General features: G+C 42.5%; 1 protein-coding gene across 19 annotated transcripts in view; it reads left to right on the top strand.

Annotated features, from left to right (window-relative positions):
* RGS6 (regulator of G protein signaling 6) overlaps positions 1-24,413 on the top strand; it is a 581,147-nt gene that overhangs the window by 134,187 nt on the left and 422,547 nt on the right. The gene's annotated exons all lie outside the window — the stretch shown is intronic.

Here is a 24,413-nt window from a genome sequence, read left to right as displayed (position 1 = left end):
CAACAACCAAAAATAACCTCCCCCCTCCAAATCAACCTACAACAGTACACAAAATAATGTGGTAAGTTTTCATTTAGCCCAGAACTGTTAACCTTTTGTCATATTTTTTCAAATATTTTTTTAAGTATTTTTTTAAAGTATAGTACATATTTAAATACTATCTAGAAGAGTTAGAGCCATTCGATCATTTCTTTGTTGTACTTAGACTGTTGCTTGTGAATGAGAAGAGATGAGATAGAAGGAATGTCAGAAACAGCAGAAAGAAGTCTTGCGGGGGTCAGGGAAGCATATTTTACAGTTTCAATGAAATGAATCCTGAACTCAGTATTGTTTTGTCAATACTTCTAGTGCACAACATAATAGGGACATTGCATCAGGATGCTTGGGCTGCAGGTTACAGAGAACCCCAATTCCAGTTGGCATAAAGGGAATTGAAACAGTTCTCCAACAACAAGGTTCCTCAGCATTTTTTTTAAGTTCCTGTGTAGTTAACATACAGTGTGTGTGTGTGTGTGTGTGTGTGTGTGTGTGTGTATACCAGATCAACATGGGACTCGATCTCATGACCCTGAGATCATGTTCTGAGCCTAAATCGAGTCAGGTGCTTAACCAACTGAGCCACCCAGGTGCCCCTACAGTGCTATATTAGTTTCAGGTGTACACCATAGGGATCCGACAACTCTCTACATTACTCAGTGCTCGGCACAGTAAGTGTACTCCAGACCCACTCAGCTTTCCCCCAGACCAGGCCCTCATGCGGTCACATTGCGGGTACAACAATTCCAGGTGTACTCACACCTGGGTCCTCAGCTCTGGATGTAACAGTGTCCTCAAGAATGAGAAATGCCATCTGCCTCTTGTTCCTTATTTCAGAGTGAGGAAGTCTACTTGGGGCTGGAGGTAGTCTGGAAAACAGAGGGGAAGTCTTCACACAAGTGAGCAGAGATGTTCGCTAGTACCCATACAAACAAGCGTCAGGATTGAGAATTGGTGGAAATTCTCATTGCCAAAAGTAGCCGTAGTCATGGGATGAAATCTCACGTTGCACAGACCTTTGAGGGTTTTTATTCCTCCTCAAAACAGTGTTTTTGGAATTAGTAATATTATCAGAACTTTCCAGATTAAGCAGTGAAGGGTCTTCTGCAAGACCTAGCTCGTCCTAGCTTGACCTAGGTCTTGTAGAAGACCTAGAGGTTGTTTGACTGCTTTCAGCTTTGGGTCCCTTATCTGTAAAGTTAAAAAGTTGAATTATAAGATCACACAGGTCCTGTAATTCCCCTTGCCTCAGATTAAAAAAAAAAAAAAGATCGTTTTCTCAATTCTCTCAATTTGAGAGAATGCACAATTGTGATGGTAGCTACAGTGAGCATCTGCTTGTGTTTTTATTGTTTTTAGAAATCAATGAGAAGTGTATCAGTTGAAATCAAGCCTGCGTATATCCGGTCAAAGCTCACTTATTGATTTTTCTGCTGAAACTAGCACATATATAAAAAACAGAGACTGAAGTTAATTTTCACCAGCTCAGTGTATAATATTGTGGCTGCTTGACTCCCTGAAGCCTAAGTTGTTCTCAAATAATAAGCGAAGTGGTAAAATATTTAAATATTTGAGCAGGTGGACAGCTTTTCTGGAAGGATCATACATGTGCGCACAAAATGTTTACCTTCAAATATCCCGGCCACCCCCCTGATTTGTTTCTAGGGGATCTGATACGTCAGGAGCCCCCTCCCCTCCTTGGGCCGCATTACCTTCACTGTCAGCATGGATGTGTGCAGATTACCTATAATGTGCTTTATTGTGAGTAACCTTCTTGTTCACAGAACATGGTGGAGACTCCAGATATGTAGAAGGACTTAGAGTAATTCCTGTTGCAAGAGTAGGGCATGAGGCGAGGCTGTCAAGAACGCAGATGGGAAAGGAGTTAACGCTATTTTATTTTAATCCCATGAGGTCACTAGCATTACCTTAATTTGTGTGTGAGGAAATCGTTGGCCAGAGAGATGGAGTAGCTGGCCCAATGTCTGCAGTATCAATTGGTAGAGCAGTGATTCCAACCCAGGGCTCTCTGGCTCTGCACAACTTGGCTTCTGTCTGGAAGCACTGAGCACCGGGCCCACATGTGAGACAGGGTTCCTATCAGGGGGCTCTCCTGGTCCATCATTACTTGAGCAAAGAGGTTGTTTACAAGAGTGCAGACACTGGGGCAATGCTTAATAGGAAGAGAACAAGCATCAGAGGGGTTAAAATGATCCTTGTGAGAAGGAACTTTCCTCACTCAAAGCATGTTATCTTTGCTTCACGGCACAATAAATGAGAAAAGTTTGTCTTCCTTGGGCTCTTAGAAGTTGCCTTTTGTCCCTCCTTGTCTTGCAGAGAATGCCACGACCATGGTGTTTATTTCTGTTCTTTCCTCTTAGAGACATACTGAAGTCATTTTTAGAAAAATCTCAGAAATCAAATACAACGGATGATTACTATCTTAGAAAAGACGCCAGTCTAGCTGTGTGCACCTCCAGAAACGCAGCGGGGCTTTCAGGTTTCTGCCTCCTGCGCTTACTGCTAAGATATGATGGGGGACAAGGCAGTTTTCCCAGAGTGTTCCAGATCTCAGACATGTTGGCAGGACACCTGTGCCCTCCCTTGGCCTAATGGCATCGGAGTTTTTCTCCCCCAGTGTTTGGCTTTCTGATTTTTAACTGATGACAGCCTGGCTGTTGGGCTGCTTCTCTTTGCATTCAGGCCTAGTTCCTGCCCTTCCAAAGGAAGCCGTACGGACGTTTCACTTGAGTCTGGATATTCCCACTCAGTAACTCTGACGGTGACCCAGCAATATTTTGCTTGCTCTTAGGGGCTTCTCCCTTTCTTCTGTGCTCCTACAACTTCTCTCTTCGCCCTACTGCACTTTATCAGTATTAGCATTTAATTCTTCTTCCCCTCAAAAAAAAAAAAAAAAATCCATATCTGAACGTTGACCGGGAGATTTATGGGGCTCGTTTCAGGCATGCTCTGACGTATCTGGAGTTGACCTGTTCCTCTGCAATTAAATGACAGAATGAATTCTTGAAAAACTGCTTCTTAAAAGCATGCAATAATAAATACAAGTTTTCTAACTGGAAGTTAAAAGTTTTCCTCTTGATTCAGTTTCTAGTCAGCTCAATAGTGCCTAGACATTTGTAGCTAATGAGCAAGGCCCCCCAAACGGCTAATGGTCCTGACCAGGGAATCCCTAAACCCCATGTGCCCTGAAGTATTTATTACCATGTATTCTTAGGGCCATACTTATAAAATACTGAATTAGGGAGACTTGGAATATTTTACTGTGAGTATGTTTGCCTCCTTCATCAGGTCAGATGAAATGCATTTTTAAGAAACGGAACTCAACAGAATATCTGTAGTAAAACTCGCATCAGGTATAGGTACACTCAACACAGATAAGTCTTAGTCATGACTGCGTGAAAAAGGAAGTTCCAGAAGAGTACAATGTGTGGGATACCTTTTTCATAAAATTTCAAAATGTGAAAACTTCAACAATACCTCTCCCCCATTTTTTTAAGAAGGAAAGGAACGTGCAAGTCAGGAGAGTGGTTACAGCAGGGGTCGGGTAAGCACCTGAGTAACTCTCGGTTTGTTCTAATTTTTGGATTAAATCATAGGTTCGTGGCTCTTCGTTCTGTTATTAAAACTGATTTTTTTGAAGGCCCCATGTGGACCAAGGAGAATCATTTCTCCTGATTGTAAACAACCAGTTCTGATCATGCGAGATCTTTCCAACTAAGTCACATGGGTGAGTTCATCCCTTTGAGATTTGGGATTTTTTAAAGTTTCTGCTATTCTCTATTTATATTTATGACTCCAGTCCTCAGGGAGCCGTTAAAGAAAAGATTATTGAGTCACTTGTTAAAGATGGTAAGGAGAACTTCATTCAGGGCGGCTCCTATGGCCTCATTCTGCTATAGGGGAGAGCGATCGGGCCCAGCTCTGAATATGGCAAGGCCACGTGGCGATTTATAGCCAAAGAGCAGTGTAGGGTCAGTGGACACAGAATTGGTAAGGGGACGCATCGGGGGTAAGGCGGGTTTTGCTGAAGGCAGGCCGGCACGCTCTGGAAGGTGGGAGATAAAGAATTGGGTCAGATATCAAGGGTGATCAGATGCCAGGCTGGGGGATTGTCCCTAAATGGTCTCCAAAGGATTCTTGCTAAAACTGGAATAAGCAGGCCAAGAACAGAGACCGAGGGCCGGGCCTGGTCCGAAAGAGGGCTCAGAGGAATCGGCCTAAGGTTTGTAAGGAGGGAGTCTCCGTCAGAGCCAACAGGCTGCTAATTACGCATGGCAGAAATAAAGGTCGGAGAAATCTTAGAACCAGGGGCCAGGTGGGAGTGGGCCATCCACGAGGTAATGACCAAGGAGCAAGAGTTAGTGCTGGGGGCTAAGCAAAGAGAAGACCAGAGTCTTTTTGAAGCATCTCTTTCTCTGCCTTGAAGATAACACTTTTTTTTTAAGTTTTATTTTATTTATTTATCTATTTATTTATTTTTATTTAATAATATTTTTTATTATATTATGTTAGACACCATACAGTACATCCCTAGTTTTTGATGTAAAGTTCCATGAATCATTACTTGCGTATAACACCCAGTGCACCATGCAATACGTGCCCATCTTACTACCCATCACCAGCCTATCCCATTCCCCAACCCCCCTCCCCTCTGAAGCCCTCAGTTTGTTTCCCAGAGTCCAGTCTCTCATGGTTCATTCCCCCTTCTGTCTACCCCCCCTTTCCTCTTCCCTTTCTTCTCCCACCGATCTTCCTACTTCTTATATGGTTTCACTCATTTATGGAACACTTTGTTTTTAAAAAGAAAGGCCATTGCCCCCATGCCCCTGTGTTGCCAACTGTGGGGGCGGGGTGTTGATTTGGGGGCATCCTCTGCTCATCAGTGATCTCTGGGACACAGTATGTTCCTAACGTGGGTGCCATTCACCCGAAGCCAGGATGAAGCTTCCAGCTGTGAGGCATTCCTGTTGCCCATTGTCACAGAAACGTGTTACTGAGTGGCGGGCTCCTTGGCCGGCTCCGGGGCTGGCAGATGTCAGCTTAGCATTCACCGCCTAGCCCCATGTTCCCATTAAGGCTTCTGCTGTCTTTGGGGAAACAGAAGCGGGATTTCATTTGAAACAATTCATTAAAATAATTTCACTTACAGTTACTGACACTCTCACCATTATCTTTTGTCTGGATGACGGTGTGGTCTCTCTGCTCCCTTCAGGCCCTCTCCCCCCACCTCCCTGTGCCTTCCTAGCCCATTCTGTCCTCTGCCTGAGTGATCTGTTGAAGGCAGATTAGACCAGATCATTCTCTTGCTTAAAAAAAATTCTCCAGTTTCTCATTTTCCTTAGATTAACGTCTGCATTTTCATCACGTCCCTTGGGCTCACTGCCATCGGCCTCACTGCCGTCAAGCCCCTGCCTGCATCCCTTACCTCGTCTGCTGCCACTTTCCCCTTGTTCTGTGTTCTCAGCACCCTGGCCTCCCTTTCATTCTGCAGTTGCCCCAAGCCCATTCTCTCCTCAGGGCCTTTGCACATGCTGTTCCCTCTGCTAAAATGTTCCTGCTCCAGATCTTTGCACAACTGTCGGATTCTCATCATCTCCAGGTGGGACATCCCTGGCCACCCTGCCTAAAGCAGCCCCAGTCCCACCTCGAAGGATACTATCTCTTTGTACCATTATGTTCTCTGCATGGCATTCGTGGCTCTCTGATATCATTCTGGTCATGTGTGCCCCAGTGAGAATTAATTTCCACGAGGAGAATTGGAATTTTGACAGGTTCACCATTGGGTTCCTGGTGCCTCGAGCACTGCCTGATGCTTAGTAAGCATTCAGGAAATGAAAGCAAGGACTGAAGGTGGAAACCCACTGCTCTGAGTGTCTACCGCGTACATAACCAAATCAGACTGCTCCCAGGGTGAGCAGGGGGAAGCCTTCCCATTTTTCTGGAATAATATTACAAATGATGGAAAATAAGTGCACACAGCTGGAACGACACTAAATAATGCTGTGATCCGTGATATACATTTAGATATTGCGAAAAGAATTAGGCCAGCATCAGATGACCGGAATTTATATTCCTGCACATTGTACATTAGTTTCCTGGTGATCAAAACTGGGTTAATTAGTCTATGCTATGTCTTTCCTGTTAGGGATACGAAGATTATCTGCTCTATCCAATTTGTTTTTTCTTAGAAGAGGAATCACTGTTGAATTTAAAAAGCAACTTGCCTGGCCCTGTTTCCTGATCTTTTGATGGAAATGTTTTAGTGGGGAAAAAAATATTTACTAGAACCAGATAATTAAATCGTTTCATGTGGTTTTTTTTTTTATGCTAATGCTTCTTCATTCCTTTGAGGGACAACTCCATGGCATAAGGCAGCAATGAAGAGGATGATTTTCATCTTTTCTCCTAGCTTCCTCCCTGGTCAGGTCAGGAACCTCCGCCCCCTTTTTTTTTCAAATCAACTCACAGTTCAGCGTGGGTGGGAGCTCCTCCTCGGATATGCATGGGACAGTGCTTCCTTCTCTGCTCACACAACTGAGCTCCAAGTCCCCCGAGGGTCTGATAGAAAGGAGATTGGAAATAGCCTTAGAGTTAACTGGTATTTTGGGAGGCATGCTGTAAGATGTTAGGTAAATGGAACACATCAAATTTTATTAACAACAAAAATGCTTTAAGGAATTTAATTTCTACACCACAACTCTTGGATTCTCATTAAACCAGAGCTGACATAGATTTGAAAATAAGTGAATGAGTAGATGTCCACAGCAGTCCTCTCATTTCTAACTATCGACCTGGGGTCAGATAATCTGAATATAAGTTCTGGGTGGAGAAGAGACGGAAAGAGAGTTTACATATTAGGCTCTGTTATAGATGTTTGTACATCTCAGTCCATCCTCACGTCTGTGTGAGGCAGATCTCATGTGTTCCATTTAACAGTCGTGCAAACAGAGGCTCCTAAGTGACCATGCTGGGGCCGGCAGGTGAATTTGCAGGCAAGAACCATCCTTGGTCCGTTATAGCACACTCCCTGGCTCCGTCACTTAACATGGAATGTGTAATATGTTTGTTTTCTCGTGTGTGGAAGGGAGATGAGAAGCCTGCTTTACCTATATCCCAAGGTGATTTAGAAGTCCAATACCATGTGAAAATAGCTCTGTGGAAACTATCTGGAGCTCTGCAAGAATTAACAGAGTAAACAACTAAGTTTTATTAGCAATTGAAGCCAGATCCATATTCCATCACACTCCCTTCTCCCCTTCTACTCTTTCCTTTTGTTTTTCTAACCCCTCTCCTTGAATTCATCTCTTTCCTGCATAGTGACAATCCTTCTTTCTGTCGGGTTGAAGTTGCCCAAGAAGAGGACTTGGGCTTTGACCCTAGAATGTACCTGCTTTCTCTTTTCCTGTTCAGTCTTCATTTCACTCTGCCAGGGCTTTATCCTCTCCACTCTGCTGAAACATCAGTTATTTTATAAGCACATGTGGTATCTGTGCCCCCAGTTAGGAAAGATGCATCCCTTTCCATGATGTTCTTGTTCAGTCAACAACTTGTGCAACTATATTTTGCCGGTGAACACTGCTTTGGCAAGGTCATCAATGCCTTCCTACTGGAAAAATCTAATAGACGCTTCTCATACTTCATCTTAAGTTCTTTTTTTTTTTTAATATAAGATTTTATTTATTTATTTGACAGAGAGACAGCCAGCCAGAGAGGGAACACAAGCAGGGGGAGTGGGAGAGGAAGAAGCAGGCTCCCAGCGGAGGAGCCTGACGCGGGCCTCAATCCCAGAACACCGGGATCACGCCCTGAGCCGAAGGCAGATGCTTAATGACTGAGCCACCCAGGCGCCCCCATCTTAAGTTCTTTTTGACATTGGCCATGGTTAAGAATTCCCTTCTAGAACCAACCTCCTTTTCTCAGTGAGGCTGATACTAGTGTCTCATGATTCTCCTCCTAAAGACCTGGCAGTTTCTCTTAGTCTCCTTCACAGGCTTTTCTTTCTCTAACTATTCTAGGTTCTGTCTTGAGTCCTCCTTTTCCTCCATTACCACCACACAACAAGAATTCTTTAAAAGCCTTCAGTAGTGGGGGGCCTGGGTGGCTCAGTCGGTTAAACATCTGCCTTTGGCTCAGGTTATGATCCTGGGATCCTGGGATTGATCCTGGGATCGAGCCTGCTTCATGCTCCCTGCTCAGGGGGGAGCCTACTTCTCCCTCTCCATCTGCTCCTCTCCCCGTCTCCCCTGCTTGTGCTCTCTCTCTCTCCTTCTCTCAAATAAAAAAAATAAAATCTGTAAAACAATGCCTTCAGTGGTGGCTAGACATAAAACCTGAATCCCTTTAGATTTACGGTGCCTTCATAGTTCCCGTGTTGGCAAAGTTAAATGATTTTTATAGGCCGCTCTCCTTTCAAATGCTTAGATCTACACGTGGACCAGCAAAAACCTTCCTGGAGAAGGTTAATGGGAAGGTAGGGCAGTTTCCACGAAGTTCTCTTTCTAGAGACTTCCAGGCTAGTGTACTTGGCATGGAGCATTAGCCAGGCCCAGCTCGGCCTTGCTGATGTCCATGCCCTTGAAATCTACGTAGGACTGACCCATGCCTCCGGTGCCGCACTTCATGAGAGTCCTCCATCCTCCCCGGTATTTCTCATTTCCAGGGCCTTATCTCCTCTCCAGCATCTGGGCACACAAGTCGTGCTTCAGTGCTCTCCACAAAGCAGACCCCTCCAAATGAGCGTTTGTGAGTGTGGTGGGCTTCGCTGAGGCCCGAGGAGAGGAGTGACATAAGCGTGTAAATACAATAGGGCAGAAGCATCAAGAGCAGTGTGAACAGGCCACACTGCACAAGAAGGGGACTTTCCACTGGCCGCTTCCCCAGAGACCGGCTCTGCCAGCCCTCACTGTCCTTCGGGCTCCCGGGCTTCTCACCCTGGCTATTCTCACTCAAAGCCTGTGGGCCTTTCCCGTGTCGTATTGGCCTTCCCCTAGCCTGTACCCTCCACTGCTGAGGTCCCATGTTCCCATGTGCTCACAGGAGTAGAGCATTCAGTGCACCCAGCTTCTGAAGGGGCCCAGTGGAGCGAGGGGCCCTTGACCCAGTCACATCAACTCCCCAGACCCTGCTTAACTCATCCTTAAACAAAGAGGCCACAGGCACTAAGCTCCAAGCTTCTTTGTGGGTCTCCATTCCTGTGACTTTCATCTATTCTGAGCTTGGCTTTGTCAATGCAATTCCTTTTCAATGTACTGGAGTCCGGGTGGTGTGCCCGTATCTCCCGCGCAATCTTTTTTACTCTCTTTTCCTTTAAAGAGGATGTGAATAGTTTGGCCTCACTTGACTGTGAAAATGGCCTATACAAGCAGGACAGACACGCTGCCGGGAGAGACGTTGAGAGTGGGAAGTGGCCACGCCAGGTAGGAAGCTGTTTGCCCTGGGCCCCTGTTCTCAGATGGACTTACTTCCTGGGAGCAAGCCCGTGTTTGACAGTTAGCCAGCTCTTACAAAAGGCGGGCTTGAGCCATCTGATATTTGAGGGAAATAACAGCTGTCTAGGGAATGTATTACCCTACTCTTCTTTGCATTCTCTTCTGCAAGTCGGATGATCAAAACCTAGCGCACTGGGACTATGGGAAGGCCGTTGCTAAGCAGAGTGCTTTGTTACAGCGTATGGGGGTTTTTGTTTTTTGTTTTTTTCTGAAGGATTGCTATAAGAAAGGTCCACTTGAATATTTCTGTGGTATTTACTTTTTAAAAAATGTACTTTCTTTGAAAGAGTTTTAGCTTTACAGAAAATTGTAATGGTAGTTCAGAGAGTTCTTACAATACCGGCGTATCCAGTTTTTCCTCTTAATATCTTATATTTGGATAATGAATTTGTTACAGGTAATGAACCTATATTGATATATTTTTATCAACTAAAGTCTATGCTTTTCTCATAGTTTCTCAGTTTTTACCTAACATCCTTTTTCTGTCCCAGGATCCCACCCAAATTACCGTGTTACACTTAGCTGGCATGACTCCGAGTCTCCTTGGAGTCCTCTTGTCTGTGACAGCTTCTCAGACTTCTCTTGTTTTTTTATTTTGAAATACTCCAGGCATTCAGAAAAGTGTGTGTGTGTGTGTGTGTGTGTGTGTCTGTGCGTGTGCACACGGTGCATGTGTATACACATGTATCTGTGGGGAGAGAGGGAAAGAATAGCCATTTAACCACCATTCAGCCTCAGAAGCAGAACAGCACAGATATGATTGAAGCCCCATGTGTAACCCTCTTGATCCCATTCTCCTTCCCTTTCTAAAAACAAACCAACATCTTAAATTTGGTGTGTTTGTCCCATGTATACTTCAAAACAACTATATATAGTGTTCTGTTGCATATTTGAAAACGATATGAATGTTACTCTGTAAGCCTTATTCTCTGTAAGCCTCTTTTACATATAACTTTTTTTTTAATCTACATTGCTCCAATTTATTTAAATTTTTAAATCAGGTTCCATTATATGAAACTACTCCCTTGTTGGAGGACATTTAGGTTTTCTCCTTTTGGTGGTTGCCATGGTTATTGTAGACAGTGCTGGGCAGACAGGCTTTACGTATCACCTTATGCACGTGTACAAGTGTTGTACCTTGTGGTTTGGGAAAGGGATTTCTGAGTTTCATATTTTTGAAAAACAAATTTTTGGTTTTTTTGACAAAGCAATTTATTCATTCATTCAATAAATATTGATTGAAAGTCGAAAATGGGTCAGAAACAGAGCCAGGCTCTGGAAGGAAACAAAGAATCCCTCCCTCCTCATGGGTTTACAGTCTACTTGGGACAAAGGACATTAAAGAAGTCACTAAAGGTATGTATGTACTACACAGACGTACTACATAGATGTTTCCATAAAAATATGGAACGTTAAATTGTGTTGTGTGCCATGAAAAAAGATACAGGTGATTGAGAGGTGATGAACCTTAATATTTCTTGTATCCTAAATGACAAAAGAATTCCCTACCAAGACAAAGCTACTCTGCTATTGAATAGATATTCTTCTTTTTATCTTATAATGGAAACAATGTAAAGCAAAAGCTTTCCCTTTTTGCCTTAGCTACCAGGAATCTCACATCTAAATGTGGTGCCCAGCTGCAGTGCCTGGCTCATCCCAGTTACTTGTACTGTATTTACATTTTGGCTTTATGGATAAAAGGTTCTCTTCTATTTCTATGTGCCATCTTTTGCACATCAAATCACTTTAGAGATAACTAAGGTATAAATCATGGAGACAAGACACACTCTTGATAAGGGGTTAGTCATCCTCACTTTAGCTTTTCAGAGATGAGCAGCCTTCCTTTTCTTGGGGTTTGGGTGTTGGTGTAGGGGTCTTGCTGTACTGACATGCTTATTTGATTTCAATATGAATTCTTCAGATTAATTTATTATCCATCAAGAGGCAATTTGTTCCCTAAATACTTCACTTGGATGATGATTCTTTTTAATCACCACCAACACACACACACACACAGAGCTCCTTAGCAATTCTACTCGGCTCTGCTGCTATCTTTAGGAACATTTGTCTTGCCTTAACTATTCTCCTTTTAAAGACATCTAGTTTTCTGTGACACTGTTTACTTTCATTATGCCTTAATTATGGGATTCTGATAACCATGGAGGAGTAGAGAGACAATAAATAGGGTTTTGTGGGTGATTAAATGCTAAAGCAAAGCTGAGATGTTTGATAACCACAACAGTTGTTTCTGTAAGTATATTCCAAAGGCAGGAATATTATCGCTATTACACAACAATCAAGGGGAGGGGGGGAAGAGGCCTCCTACAAATCACTCCACTCATTACACTGTGCCTTTGAAAGTCTAATGCTCTTTTATCTGATGTTTTTTTTGATTGTCAGTCTGAGTAGTTGGCTCTTCATGGCAAGCTCTTCATAAAGGACAAGTTCTCAGTGCTGAAATGTCATTTATCTAAATGAGTGGTTGAAGTGGGCAAAAGGTACCTCATCAACCATGGGGACCATAGTAGAGTCTGAAGAAAAATTATATTTGAGCAGGTGTAATTGAACTCAATCTTACTTGTTAGGTTTCAATGAATAATCTAGCACTATCAAGCAGAAATGCATTTGGCTGCAGGCAATAAAAACAATCAGTGGTGGTTTTAATAACCACGGTATATTTCTCACATGACAAATCTTGAGATAGGCAGTGTTTAGGCTTTGTTCAGCTGTTTGGCAGTTCTATCAGAAATCCTGATTATTTTGTGTTTTCTGCCTTGCTCTTCCTAACGTTAGCATTCATCCTATGCTTATTGCCTCATGGTGGCAAAATGGCTGCTACTGTGACTGCTGGCATCATGTCCACATTTTAAAGATTTATTTGTTTAATAGAGAGAGGGAGAGAGAGGGCATGAGCGGGGGAAGGGGCAGAGGGACAGGGAGAGAGAGAATCTCCAGCAAACTCCCCATTGAGCATGGAGCTCGATGCAGGGCTTGATCACATGACCCTGAGATCATGACCTGAGCTGAAATCAAGAATCAGATCTTAACCGACTGAGCCACCCAGGTGCCCCACATCATGTTCATACTTTAGAAGGGAGATATGAAGTGGTGGTGCTAGCCATAGCTCTCTCCTTTTATCAGGATAGCAAAAGTTTCATCAGAACTTCCCACAGTCTTGCTCTTAATTCTAAATGGCTGTAATAGTGTCCAGTTTCAAGGATAGCTCTGTATTTTGCTGACCCATAAGGTTTCCAACAAAGGGGAAGTCACTAACAAGGAACACACAGGGAATGGATGCTGATGGGGCAACTAATCGCCAATCACCAGCCTGTCATATATGGCACACAAGAGTTCTGCTACTAAGCATCAAAAATAAATGCCATCACCATGAAAATGGAAAACTGTTACATTTCTAATGTCATGCCAATTTCATAGTTAAAACAGAAAGATAGGAAATGCTGGTACCCTGACCACATCAATGTAATTTGTTGACTTTAATACATGAAGCATGTTGGTGGAGACTAACTAATCTTGCTTTGTTTCTGAAGATTCCGCTTTTGTTTTTCTAGGCTAAAAAGTAAACTTTGAAGATAATTAAGAAAAATACATAGACATGTGAAATGAGGCTTGTTAATTCTGCATCTCTTCCTAGAAAATGCATGCTCTTATGCCTCGATTATCCTCAGGTGATCACTAGGGAAACGGGGTGAGGAATAATAAATAACTACACTCAAATTTAAAAAGCTCAATTAGGCCACAAATCTCAATCTCATTTACCGTGTTGCCACAGGTAGAAAAGCCTGGTTTAATTTCAGGTTTTCTGTTCTCTTCTGGTTCTATCTTGCTGTGTAATAAGTCGCTGTTGTGGGAGTTGGCTGCACTCAGCTCGGTTGTCCTTGCTGGCAGGGGGAGGGGTCTCATGCTCTTGCTCTCAAACAGCAACTAGGGCTGGAGTCATCTGAACACTCGCTGAGCTGAACATGGCCAAGATGGCTCTTCACGTGGCTGGCCGTTGATCTCAACTTGGGTTCTGTCATGTGGCCTCTCCATGTGGCATGGGCTTCTCCTAGTCTAGTGGTTGGGTTCTGAAGCTGAAAGTCCCAGGAGATCAAGGCAGATACTACAAGGCTTCTTCTGTTTTAGCCTTGGAAGTACTGCAGCATTAACCTTCCATTGGTTATGCGGGACAGCCCAAGAAAGTGGGGCAGGAGGCATGGTCCACTGGGGAACATCTTTGGAACAAGCTACCACAGTCTCCTTCCTTTCCCCCCCTGGGGATTCAAGCGCCATCGGAAGCCAGTCAGAAAGAGAAGAAAAGGGTGAAAATACTGTTCCATGAAGCAGGTAATGGAGCCAGGATGCTAAAAGTTATTCCCCTAGTACCCCTAGAGTATCCTTTTCATGGCATTTTGCAACATGACAATGGTGGTCCTAAGTCGAAATCTTTAGCTTTATACCTTTTTAACTTTCCTTTTCTGAGCAAAAATAAGTACTAACTTTTAAAAAAATTCTTTTTAACACTTAGAGTTGTAAACAAAACACAAAACCTACAACAACCCTAAGCTCAAATCAAAACCAACTCTGAGCTTTGTTGTGCAATTTCTATTCTTGATATGTGAACCTCTCCTCATGTATTAGAGGCTAAGCAGAGGATACTCTATCCCCAAATAAACGAGATCAAAGTTGATTTTATAGACAGCATCGTCTTTGCGCCCAGACTGCACAGACACAGTTCAATACATCTGCACGGAACACAGGCACCGTACGACATTCTCTTTACGTTGGTCTTTGGTGGTTTTTCATCTTTGCTGCCTTTTCATGTGAATGAACAGCACACTAGAGCACGTTTTAAGAGTCTTTAAGGATCTTCAGAGATTCCTGTCTTGCTGAGACACAGGAAGGCCGTAATTAGCAAACAGACCAAGAATGAAGAGGTGGAAAAGAGGGCGGGTATCTTTGCCGCTATAAACTACTAGCTTTCACCATTCTACGCCTTGGCCTGTGTTGCTGCCGCTACCTGGAACACCCCTTCTCCCCCTTGTCTGCCGGGCAGACTCCTACTCACCCCCAGATGCAGCCCAGCTGGCGGCTTCTGTATGAAGGCACCTCCACTCCCTGGACACAGCACTCCACAGCCATGGTCCCCGTGCTGGCACCCTGGCTCTGTGTCGTCAGCTCCCTCCCTGGACTGTGGCTTCTTATGGGCAGGGGCCTCCTCACGGCCTGGTGCCACCAGCCAAGCAACGCATAGTGTTCAGAGGCTCGGACATGTTTGGATTTATAGTCAGCTATACCAACATACGGGTTTTTATCGTAACTGGCAGCAGTTGTGTTAGGGGTGGCCTAGACTTTTCCCTGACCAAAACAAAACAAAACAAACACTAAAAACGAACTGGACCATACAGACTTTTCCAATGGTAATAACCTGAGACAGCATGTCACCTCTGTTACCTGGAGCATACCCCTCTGTCTTCTCCAGAGGCTCCCCTGTCCTCGTGGTCTGGTTGGGGCCCGTGTCCCAAATCCCTCTGGTGCCTCAAATGGGCACCACACAATAGGACATGTGATGGGAACATAGTGGGAATTGGTTCTTGGGGAGGTATGGGGCTGGGGGACACTGGTTGAGGGACGTGGTTTTTCTCCAAGCTTCAAGAAGACACACCGTCAGAGTTCAGGCCAAATTTGTCTCATGGATATATTTTGAGAGACCTGCACAGAGTTTTTAGAAACAATTGAAATAGTTGCCAACATCTAATGATCCAGAAACTACATAAGAATACAGGGTTCTAGTTTCTCTTGAAAATTTGGAAGATTTGGTAAAATTGGGCCTTAATTCCTCTTTAGCAGTCATTGCTTTGGACTAACTGGTGACTGCTCCGTTCAGGCAGAAGATGAGCTTCCCTTCCCTTGTCCCCTATAAAATTGTCCCCCACACTCTCCTTTCATTTGTGTTACCTTCTTGCTTCTTAGGTGAATTATTCTAGAAAACGCCTATTATATGTGCTTGTACTGCTACATGCATAGAGCTCTCGTACACACAGGGCTGCCAAAAAAACCTTATATACAAGCCGTTTATATGTGGACCTCTTTCTCATTGTACACACTTGAAAAGAAATAGGACCTCTGCCCATCCCTCAGAATCATGTGTTCTTTCATCAGTTGGCTTATTTAACAATGACCGTAACCACTCCCTTTTATTGGGCACTTGCTGTATACTAGTGACTGTTTTGAGCACGTATTAACTCATAATCTCACAACAACCCTGCCTGTGAGATCAGAGCGCTATTATCCCCATCTTACAGATCCTCCTTCTATCCTCATGTTTTTCAGATGAGAAGCTGAGAGTTTAAGGACCAGATTCACACAGTGAGGAGACCGTCTTGCCAGGCTTTGAACTCAGGCACAGGCGAAGGGAGTTATACACCTTTAAGATTTATTTCCAGGGCAGTAACATAATCTTTATATGGCTGCTTTGTGGGCATTTAAATGCGCTTTCAGATATAGATACCTAGTTTGGGGGGAGGGGATGTTCCTGTTGCTTTCCTGCAGGGCTAGTTCACGACATACATAGAAAAACTTTCTGCTATGAAGAAAGTTCCACGGGTGGTGGGGGCGAGGGGAGGTCCTGATAGTTTTAAAGTATTCAGTATAATTGGCTCTCAGAAGCCACTATCTTTTTTTTGCATGAATATAAAGGAAGATTTCGAGGTGAAATACGTGTAGAGGAGCAGATTTAGTTAAGTCTTTAGTCCTGATCATGTCCTTGAATCTTGTCTCTGAAGCCACCTACTCGTAGTGCAGAGTCCCCAAATGCTCACGACCCTAGTTCTTCATTGTTCTTCCCTTCCCTCTCCTCCCGCTTCTCCTACTTCCTTTGCTCCTTTCTCTTGTCCTTCTTCTCCCCTCTTTTCTTTTCTCTTTTGCCTCCCTTTCGTATCTCTACCAAGATCTTTGAGTGTGAATGCTACAGAGAAAAATATGGTAGTTTCTTCTCTCAGAAGACTAAGTGTAGTGGAGACAGGTAGACTTGTAAAAAAAAAATCACTTTTTAAAAACTTCACATTATAGTGCATATCAGTTTTCATCAATCATATGCTCAAAAATACACACAGAATAAATGATTCCCAGTGTGGGCAGAACTGTACTGAAATGGGTCCTCTTGTACATTATTAGTATTAAAAATATTTCAGCATTAAGGAAATATATGATTTTTACATTATCCAATGTACAAATCGAACTGTTGTGAACTTCAAATATGTTTGCACTTAAAACACATTAGTCTGTTGAGTTATAGGCATATTTTAATATCCCATCTGTGAGAAAGTTCCCTGAAGAGAATAGGGGACCCCCCAAGGAACACGTGAGGGATGACTTTTTTAGGGAGCCCTCGACCAAGGCAGGACATTCAGGGTGTCTGTGGAAATTGGTGTTCCTACAGGATAGATCGTCCACAGGTGGGGCTGCAGACAGCAGGGAGACAAGAGTGGGAAGAGTGAGTGAGGAGGTGTGTAAGTGAGAGTAGACAGAAAGAGTTGCTTGGAAAATGGCTGAGATGCAAATAGGTACTTATGCGTAAGAAGCATCTATATTTTTGTCAAAAACGATCTGACAATATATCTCTAAAGCCATCCCGATGCCCATTTCTTTTGAGCCAGTAATGCAATTTCCGGCCATCTTATTTTAGGAAATATTTCAGAATATGGAAAAATCCATATGCATGGGAATTACTCGTTTTAGTTCTATCTATAATAGCCCAAAACGGGGATGCCCCGCATGTCTCTCAGGAGAGGCGTGCTTCAGCGAATTAAAATCATTCCTTTGGTGGAGTGTTACACAGCAGTTCAGTGATGATCTTGGAAGACTGTGAAGTAATTTGAAAAAATGCTCAGATAATCAAAAAGTACAGCAGCAATTGCACACCTGAAACTACGTAAACCAGGTAACCATGCCTAAGGGGGAGATAGAGATGGGCGGGAAATACAGCTGAATGTTTGTGGTGTGTTGGCTGTGAGGGTGTGGATGCAAAATGATGATTATTATACTCAGCCTGATTGTATGATGGATCTGTAATCTCCTTAACTCTGAACATGCCACAAATTCAAACATGTAACAATAGCTCTGTGGTTAAGTGCACGACAGATGCTGACGCAGGAGCCCCCGCGTGTTATGTGAGCAGAGTTAATGGACATTTTATCTGGAAGACAATGTCATCGTTGAGTTAGTGAGGCGTGTGTCTTGAACCGAGGGCCCGAGAGATGAGCCCAAAGAGCTGCAGAGGTGGGTAAAGGACAGTGGCGGCTGCACTGAGTTGGGAGTATGGGCTTTGATGTGTTATTTGTATCCTACACTTCCGAATCCCATCCGGTCACAGCTGGTGTGCCAAGGGAAACACTGATTTTTTTTTTTTTTTTTCCTTTGGAGGCCCTTTCTTCCAGTTGATTAAGGCTTAGTAGGCTTGGGGTTACTCTCCTTAGGAGCTTTTGAGGCCCTAGTGAAAGGCTGGGCCAGATGTATTAAGACAGCTCTTCCACGGGTCTTGTGAGGACCCTCCACTCTTCCCTTGGGCTCTGGCTAGGATTAATTGGCATTGGATTCATTACTTTTTCTGGAAGCGAGGACAGCGATCATGATTGTAGGAGGCCCGGATGACTGTGTTGAGCACTTAGAGTGTCGGATGTCAGCGTCCGCACTCTCTTCCCGTTTTATGGATGAATGCATGGAGGCTTAGAGAGGTCGAATAATTTACTCAAGATTAGACAACCAAGTCAGTGGCAGAAATACCATTACCTTTTAAAAACAAGCTTATTATTTAAAAAATAACTTCATTGGCTGAAAGTTGGCAATCTCGTGTCCGTCCCTCCGTCACGATTTTCTCCCCCGAAAAGTTTACTTGTTCATGAAGCCACGAAGTCTAGGAAGCCCTCAGCCAAAATCGCAGTGGAGATTGGACAGTGGAACAGAATAGTTAAAATTGGAAATGTTCTAGAAGACCCAGACTACAAGATTGCCGTAAGGTTCAGAAGAACCAAAGATTTGGCTTGCTGCCAGAGTTGTGCGCTGTGTACAAAATACCTTTAGAAATTGGTAGAGCCATTATTTAAGACCTAGAAAATAGCCTGAACGGTCTTACTAGGCTCTCTGTAAATGAGGCCCCCTCACAGCTGCATCCCAGTGGTCCCAGCGCTGTCCGTGGCCTCTAGGAATCATCTTTAAACATGTCTCCAAACTGCAGTATGAGGACATGTGAGTGTCAGATGTGGCATGCGCTGTGTTTAAGTAGGACTTAGGAAAAAAAGCAAAAACCTTAACACTTTGACATGATTTTTAAACTAATGGTTTTCCCGTCTTATCTATGCAACTAAATACCTTTTGTGCAATTTTAGTCAAGTTCTTGAAAACACAGGAGGAAAGCAATACCTTTTCATCGTATTTCCTTTTTCCCCAGCAGCAGCCATTATCACACTAGCTTCCAGCTCCTTCTTGCTTTCTTGAATTTATATATTTCTGTATATGCAACAATTTAGGGAAAGTCATAATAGTAGAAAACAACTTTTCCCTTAAGTAAAAAATTACAGAAGATCATAATTACATTGTGCCCATCAAGGAAAGAAAACCAAACTGTGCATTTTTTTTTCTTAGATTGAATGAATAGGCCTGGGTTTATATGCATAACGGACACAGGGTTCTTAAGAATGTGCTAGAAGCATGCAAGGTCACTTGAAGCCTAGACTCAGAAATGGTACATCATCACTTCTACCACCTTCCATTGGTCAAAGCAAGTCGTTAAGACCAGTCAATTCAAAAGTGTAGAAACAGATTCTAACTGTGAGTGAAAGAGTATGGCCTTTTTTATAATCTACCAAAGGAATGACTTTGTCATAGGTAATTAATAGAGATAAATGAGTTAATGTAAGTAAAGTGCTCAGAAGAGTGCCTGGTAGTAATTGCTATTTTGTTGTTGTTATTATTATTATTATTTCTAGATGTTTCTCCAGGAGAGTATTGAATATCATTTAATCCTACTTTTGTTTAGTTTTTTAAAATGATGTGGGAGGAACATCATTGACTTTTCAGGCCCTGAGAATGCCATTTATGGGCTGATGTCCTCTGCCATCCAAAACAAAGTATGTGGGGTGGGAGAGATGTTTCTTTGGCCTCTCAGAGGCTTCTCTAGATGGTGCTGCTGGGGATTCCCAGATATCCTGTGTTTTCATGGTTTTTCCTTCTGTCAAAACTAATGCCCATTCTTTATTTTTACCATTGCAGTGTTTACTAAATATGAGAGGTATTTCCCTTTAAAGGAAAGCAGTCTTATGAATATAGGTGTGGTGTTCTATTTTTATTATAATGTTATTTAACTATGTGCAAACATAAAGCATTGTATAAATTAATTATAGGCTTGCTTATAACCTTCATGCATCTATGAAGCAAAAAATTGAAAATGAAATTTTAACAGAGCAGACTTAAAAATTAAAGGCAAAAAACCTTCAGAATTTCAAACCAACAGCATTAACCTAATATGACAGATGATGTTATTTTTACTAACATGACATCCTGACTCAAAACCACCATGGCCTTTGACGCCTTCATTTTCCCACAGTTTTTTCTGTTAAGATGACTGTAAACCCTTCCACGTCACAGTGCACTGCGGCTTATTCACCCTTTGTTGGGTATGAAAGCACCATGTGGACATCAATTCCACCTCTGTCCACTTCTCTCTGTGGCCTACAGTAATTAGCGTGGCACTATTTGGTGTCGGCCTGATTATAAACACAAATACGAACACCGAAGTCCCCTGGCACTGCTCGATTATGAGATGGTTACATAACTTGGTGCCTTTTACATTTTAATGTGCAGATGATTCACCTGAGGATCTTGTAAAACGCACCCCAGGGTGGGGCCCAAGGTTCTGCATTTCTAACAAATGTTCAGGTTTATGCTCATGCTGGTGGCCCAGGGACCACTGTGAGTGCCAGGATCTGATTATGCCTCTATGCATGTTTTTTAGATTATTATTTAAACTAAATACATAAACATTTGTCAGTGGAAAATTCCCATGTCTATGGATATGTTCGTGGTCCCCAGTCTAAGAATAACTGTACTAAACCATAAAAGGCAGCTAGGTTATTAGAGGGTTATATGGGCCCTGTAGGGATCAGACCCTGACACTAGGTACAAAGCTGAACACACTGAACGTCAGGCATCAGACAGTAATAGACGAGGAATAAGGATCGTAGGAAGCCCTCTCTGGACATTCCAGATATAACTCATAGATGACTCTTCTGTCAGCGGGACAGGCCGGCTATGGTTTTGCCTCTAATAAGTCAAATCTCTCCCTTTCTGCCCAAGCAAAAACTTTTTGTACCTTACATCACCATACACATTTTTTCCTGATCTTAGAGTTAAAAATGTGTAGAGCTTCCTTTTTCAATTTTAATGTCCGGAGGGCAAGGATTATGTTCTATTCATTTTTGTACTTTCACGCAGCAGGCATATAAACAGTTGTGGAATTGAATTTATTAGCTAGATAAATCTTGTGAGTGCCCTTTGCTATTTGCATAACTAAGGTTTGATTTTCTTAAAATTGTAGGAATTTTGCTCTCTTTTATATCTCAGGACACTTATTACTTTATTTACTACTTCTGCTTTTTTTTTTTTCTTTCTAGGAAATATTCCCCCAACTTAAATGACTGAAGCCCAGTCTCTGATGTTGGAACTCATACCACATTTTTATTCTTGGCTCTGAAGGGCAGCTTTGCTTTTTATTTTGGTCTGAGGGTAAATGTTGAGAAGATAAGAAATAGCTTGTAGATATTCAATTGATAATTTGTAGTGACCAGGATTAATCTTTTCTAAATAGTCCCACAGCTGTCTTCTGGAGAGAAGTCTGTAAGAAAATCCAGTAGAGTGAATTTGTCTTTAATAAGAAAATTCAAGATTGTAGAGAGATACTGAGGTGTTGGCTTTGTGCATAAAATATCTTTCCTACAGGGATAAAACAAAACAGTGCCCAACCTTATCAATAAACCATTAGTAGTTGTCTTTGACCTGGACCCCGAGTACATTCCAGTGTCTCTTTTGGATTGAGAAACTCTCGGATAATGACTGGGAGAGAAAGCTCCAGAGGCTACAGAGGGATACCGAGCAAATGTATGAATATGTTGCATAGCACATCATTGAGCAAGGAGAGACCAGGTATATAACATATGAGTGGTAAAGCAATCTTCCCATGGTTTGATATGATTTTTTCCCCTAGTTGTGTCAGTCTGCCTGTCTTTCCACTCACCCACCAAGCCCACCTGCCCGTCGTCTGCCCGTCCACCCATCCATCCACCCATCCATCTGTCCATTTAACCCTCTTATTGAAAAATAAGACACAGACTCAAAAAAAAAAAAAAAAACCAACCCAAAAAACAGACCAAACAAGGATAGCTTACTGCGAAGTTTCCTGAGGTGTGGTCTTCAGATGAGCAGCACCAGCATTGTCTTAGAACTTGCTAGAAATACACAGGTTTGAGCTTCCGTGTAGACTTTTAACTCATAAACCGTGGTGATGGGGCCTCTGTTTTAACAGACCCTTCAAAGGATTCCCAGGCATGCTGGAGTTTGGGAACCGCTAGCTTAGTGAACTATGGTAAGGTGGACATTTCTGTAACTACCACCTAGGTCAAGAACTAGAACTTTGCCAGTCAAGTCAGAAACCCCATCTGTGTCCCTCTTCCCAAACACAGCTCCTTCCTCCTTCTGAAGAAGCCACCATCTTGAGTTTCACAGTAATTGCTTCCTTGTCTCTTTATAGTTTTATTACTGAATCGCACATCCCCAGATACTTTAGTTCAGTCTTTCCCGTTGGTAGTAACTTTTTGTCTCTCAGTCTACAGCCCCCTCTTCACTGTTGCTTTCTTTTTCACGCAACGTGTCTGTTAAAGAACCTAGATGTTTGACTCGTTGAACTTCCCAGAGTGTAGATTTTGCGATTGCATACTCACGGTGCCGTTCCATGTGACCGTGACCCTTCCTGTATATTGGCAGCTGGATTTGGAGGCTTTATCAAACCCAAGCTCGATCCTTTTGCCACGACTATAGGTGGTATTGGGTTCTTTCATCAGGAGGCATAGGATATCTAGTTTTACAGGTTTTCGATGTTATCAAGCATAGTTGTTCAATACCCGGATCTGTTGGGAGGTGTACGTTGGCAATATTCTGTCATTTCATTTCCACTTCTACTTATTAGCTGGAATAGTTTATGTAGACTAGATGTTTATCAGTACACGGCTCCCCAGTGGTAGGGTCATCGGTGAAAAGCGGATCAAGTGCTCATCTTTCCTCTTACTTACCTGGTTTTCAAGATGGTGAATTATTTCCTTGTCGTGTTCAGAAGATGACCAATTTTTCTTTTTAAATGTCCTTATGAGCCACTAGACTTAAACATACCGGAAGGCTATCAAACATTGGCAAACCTTACACTTATTAAAGCTCACGCTGTCTGATCCTCTGGCCAATGGGAGCTTCTTCGGCTTCCTCCTGATTCCTCTTGCTCTGACTCTGGTTCTCTGACTTCTTCCTTCTTGTTTCATGCTCCTCTGGTACATTCCTTACCCTTGACCAGTAATCAGCCATTTCTCCAAGAAACCTCCCTTTTAATGGGAAAATAATAAGACCACAAACTAGGCACTCATGGCTACTGGCTTTGTCTTTTTTCCGGCATCTTTTCCATGATGGAGCTAGGAAACATTTATATCTACATGTCTTTTTCTATGCCTACGTATAGATGTAGTGATTATATATATATATTATAATTAAATATGTATTTAAATATAAATAAAATTAAAATGCTTCACAAATTTATCCTAATGTTTACAACTCAGGACTACAGAGTTTTTACTTCATCTCCTTTCTTCCACCTTAAGAATCTTGGTTCTCAAGGGCACAGAGGATGCTAGATTTGAATATTTCATAATTACTCATTTGCTCTATTCCACATTATGCACACCCTATTCTTACTACCACCACCAATTATGATCACTAAAAAGATGTTAAAATTTTTCGTGCACATGTTAATTCAGTTTTCCCTTCTTTATGGTTACACCAAATCTGTGTTATCAGATAATAGTTATTTACATGCTATTCTTTCGCTCATTTAGCCCTCATTTAATGTGAACTCTTAGTTTTATATATGTAATGCTCACCACCATCTCTATGTCAGTGATTCTCTAGTTTCTTTGTTGTCTGAAACTCACTCTCTAGTAGATTCCTTAGGGAGGGGTTACGGTTCATTTTTGATGGATAGAAAATGCTTGGCTTTTATTTTCTTTCCTTTGGGTACCTACATGTGTTCCTCAGTTGTTTTCTCGCACGAAACACTGCCATACAGTCTAGTCTCATAATCCAGTGTTCTTTCCCTTGTAAGTCACATTCTCTTTTTGCCTAGAAGCCCAGAGGACGTGTTGTTGTTGTTGTTGTTGTTGTTTTTCTTTCTTTAAAGTCTTCGAATTTTGGTAGTGGAAGTCGTGGTGTTCATAGTTCTGGGTCATTATTCTCTCATGTGTAGTTTCTTTTTTAACTCCATGTTAACACGCAGTTTCTAAATTTTCGTATTTTAGGAAAGTTCCCTTTATCAAAGTATTTTTTCTTTGTATCCATTATGTTCCCTTGTTCTAGGTTTTCTTTCCTGTTTCAGAATCTCCTGTTATTTTATTATGTTACATCTTATTTGCTTGTCTTCAAAGATTTGTCACTTTTCCTTGTAACATTTTCTTCATCATCTCAAGGTATTATTATTATCATTTAAAGTCACTCTTAAGGTCCTTCTAGTTAAGACTTTATTTCGAGAATTTCAAACTCAGGTTCTGTCACCTCATTTCTGAA

Source organism: Ursus arctos, unplaced genomic scaffold, assembly GCF_023065955.2.
Source record: "Ursus arctos isolate Adak ecotype North America unplaced genomic scaffold, UrsArc2.0 scaffold_25, whole genome shotgun sequence".
In the NCBI taxonomy this organism is placed as follows: Eukaryota; Metazoa; Chordata; class Mammalia; order Carnivora; family Ursidae; genus Ursus; species Ursus arctos.
This window is presented reverse-complemented; position numbering and strand designations above follow the sequence as displayed.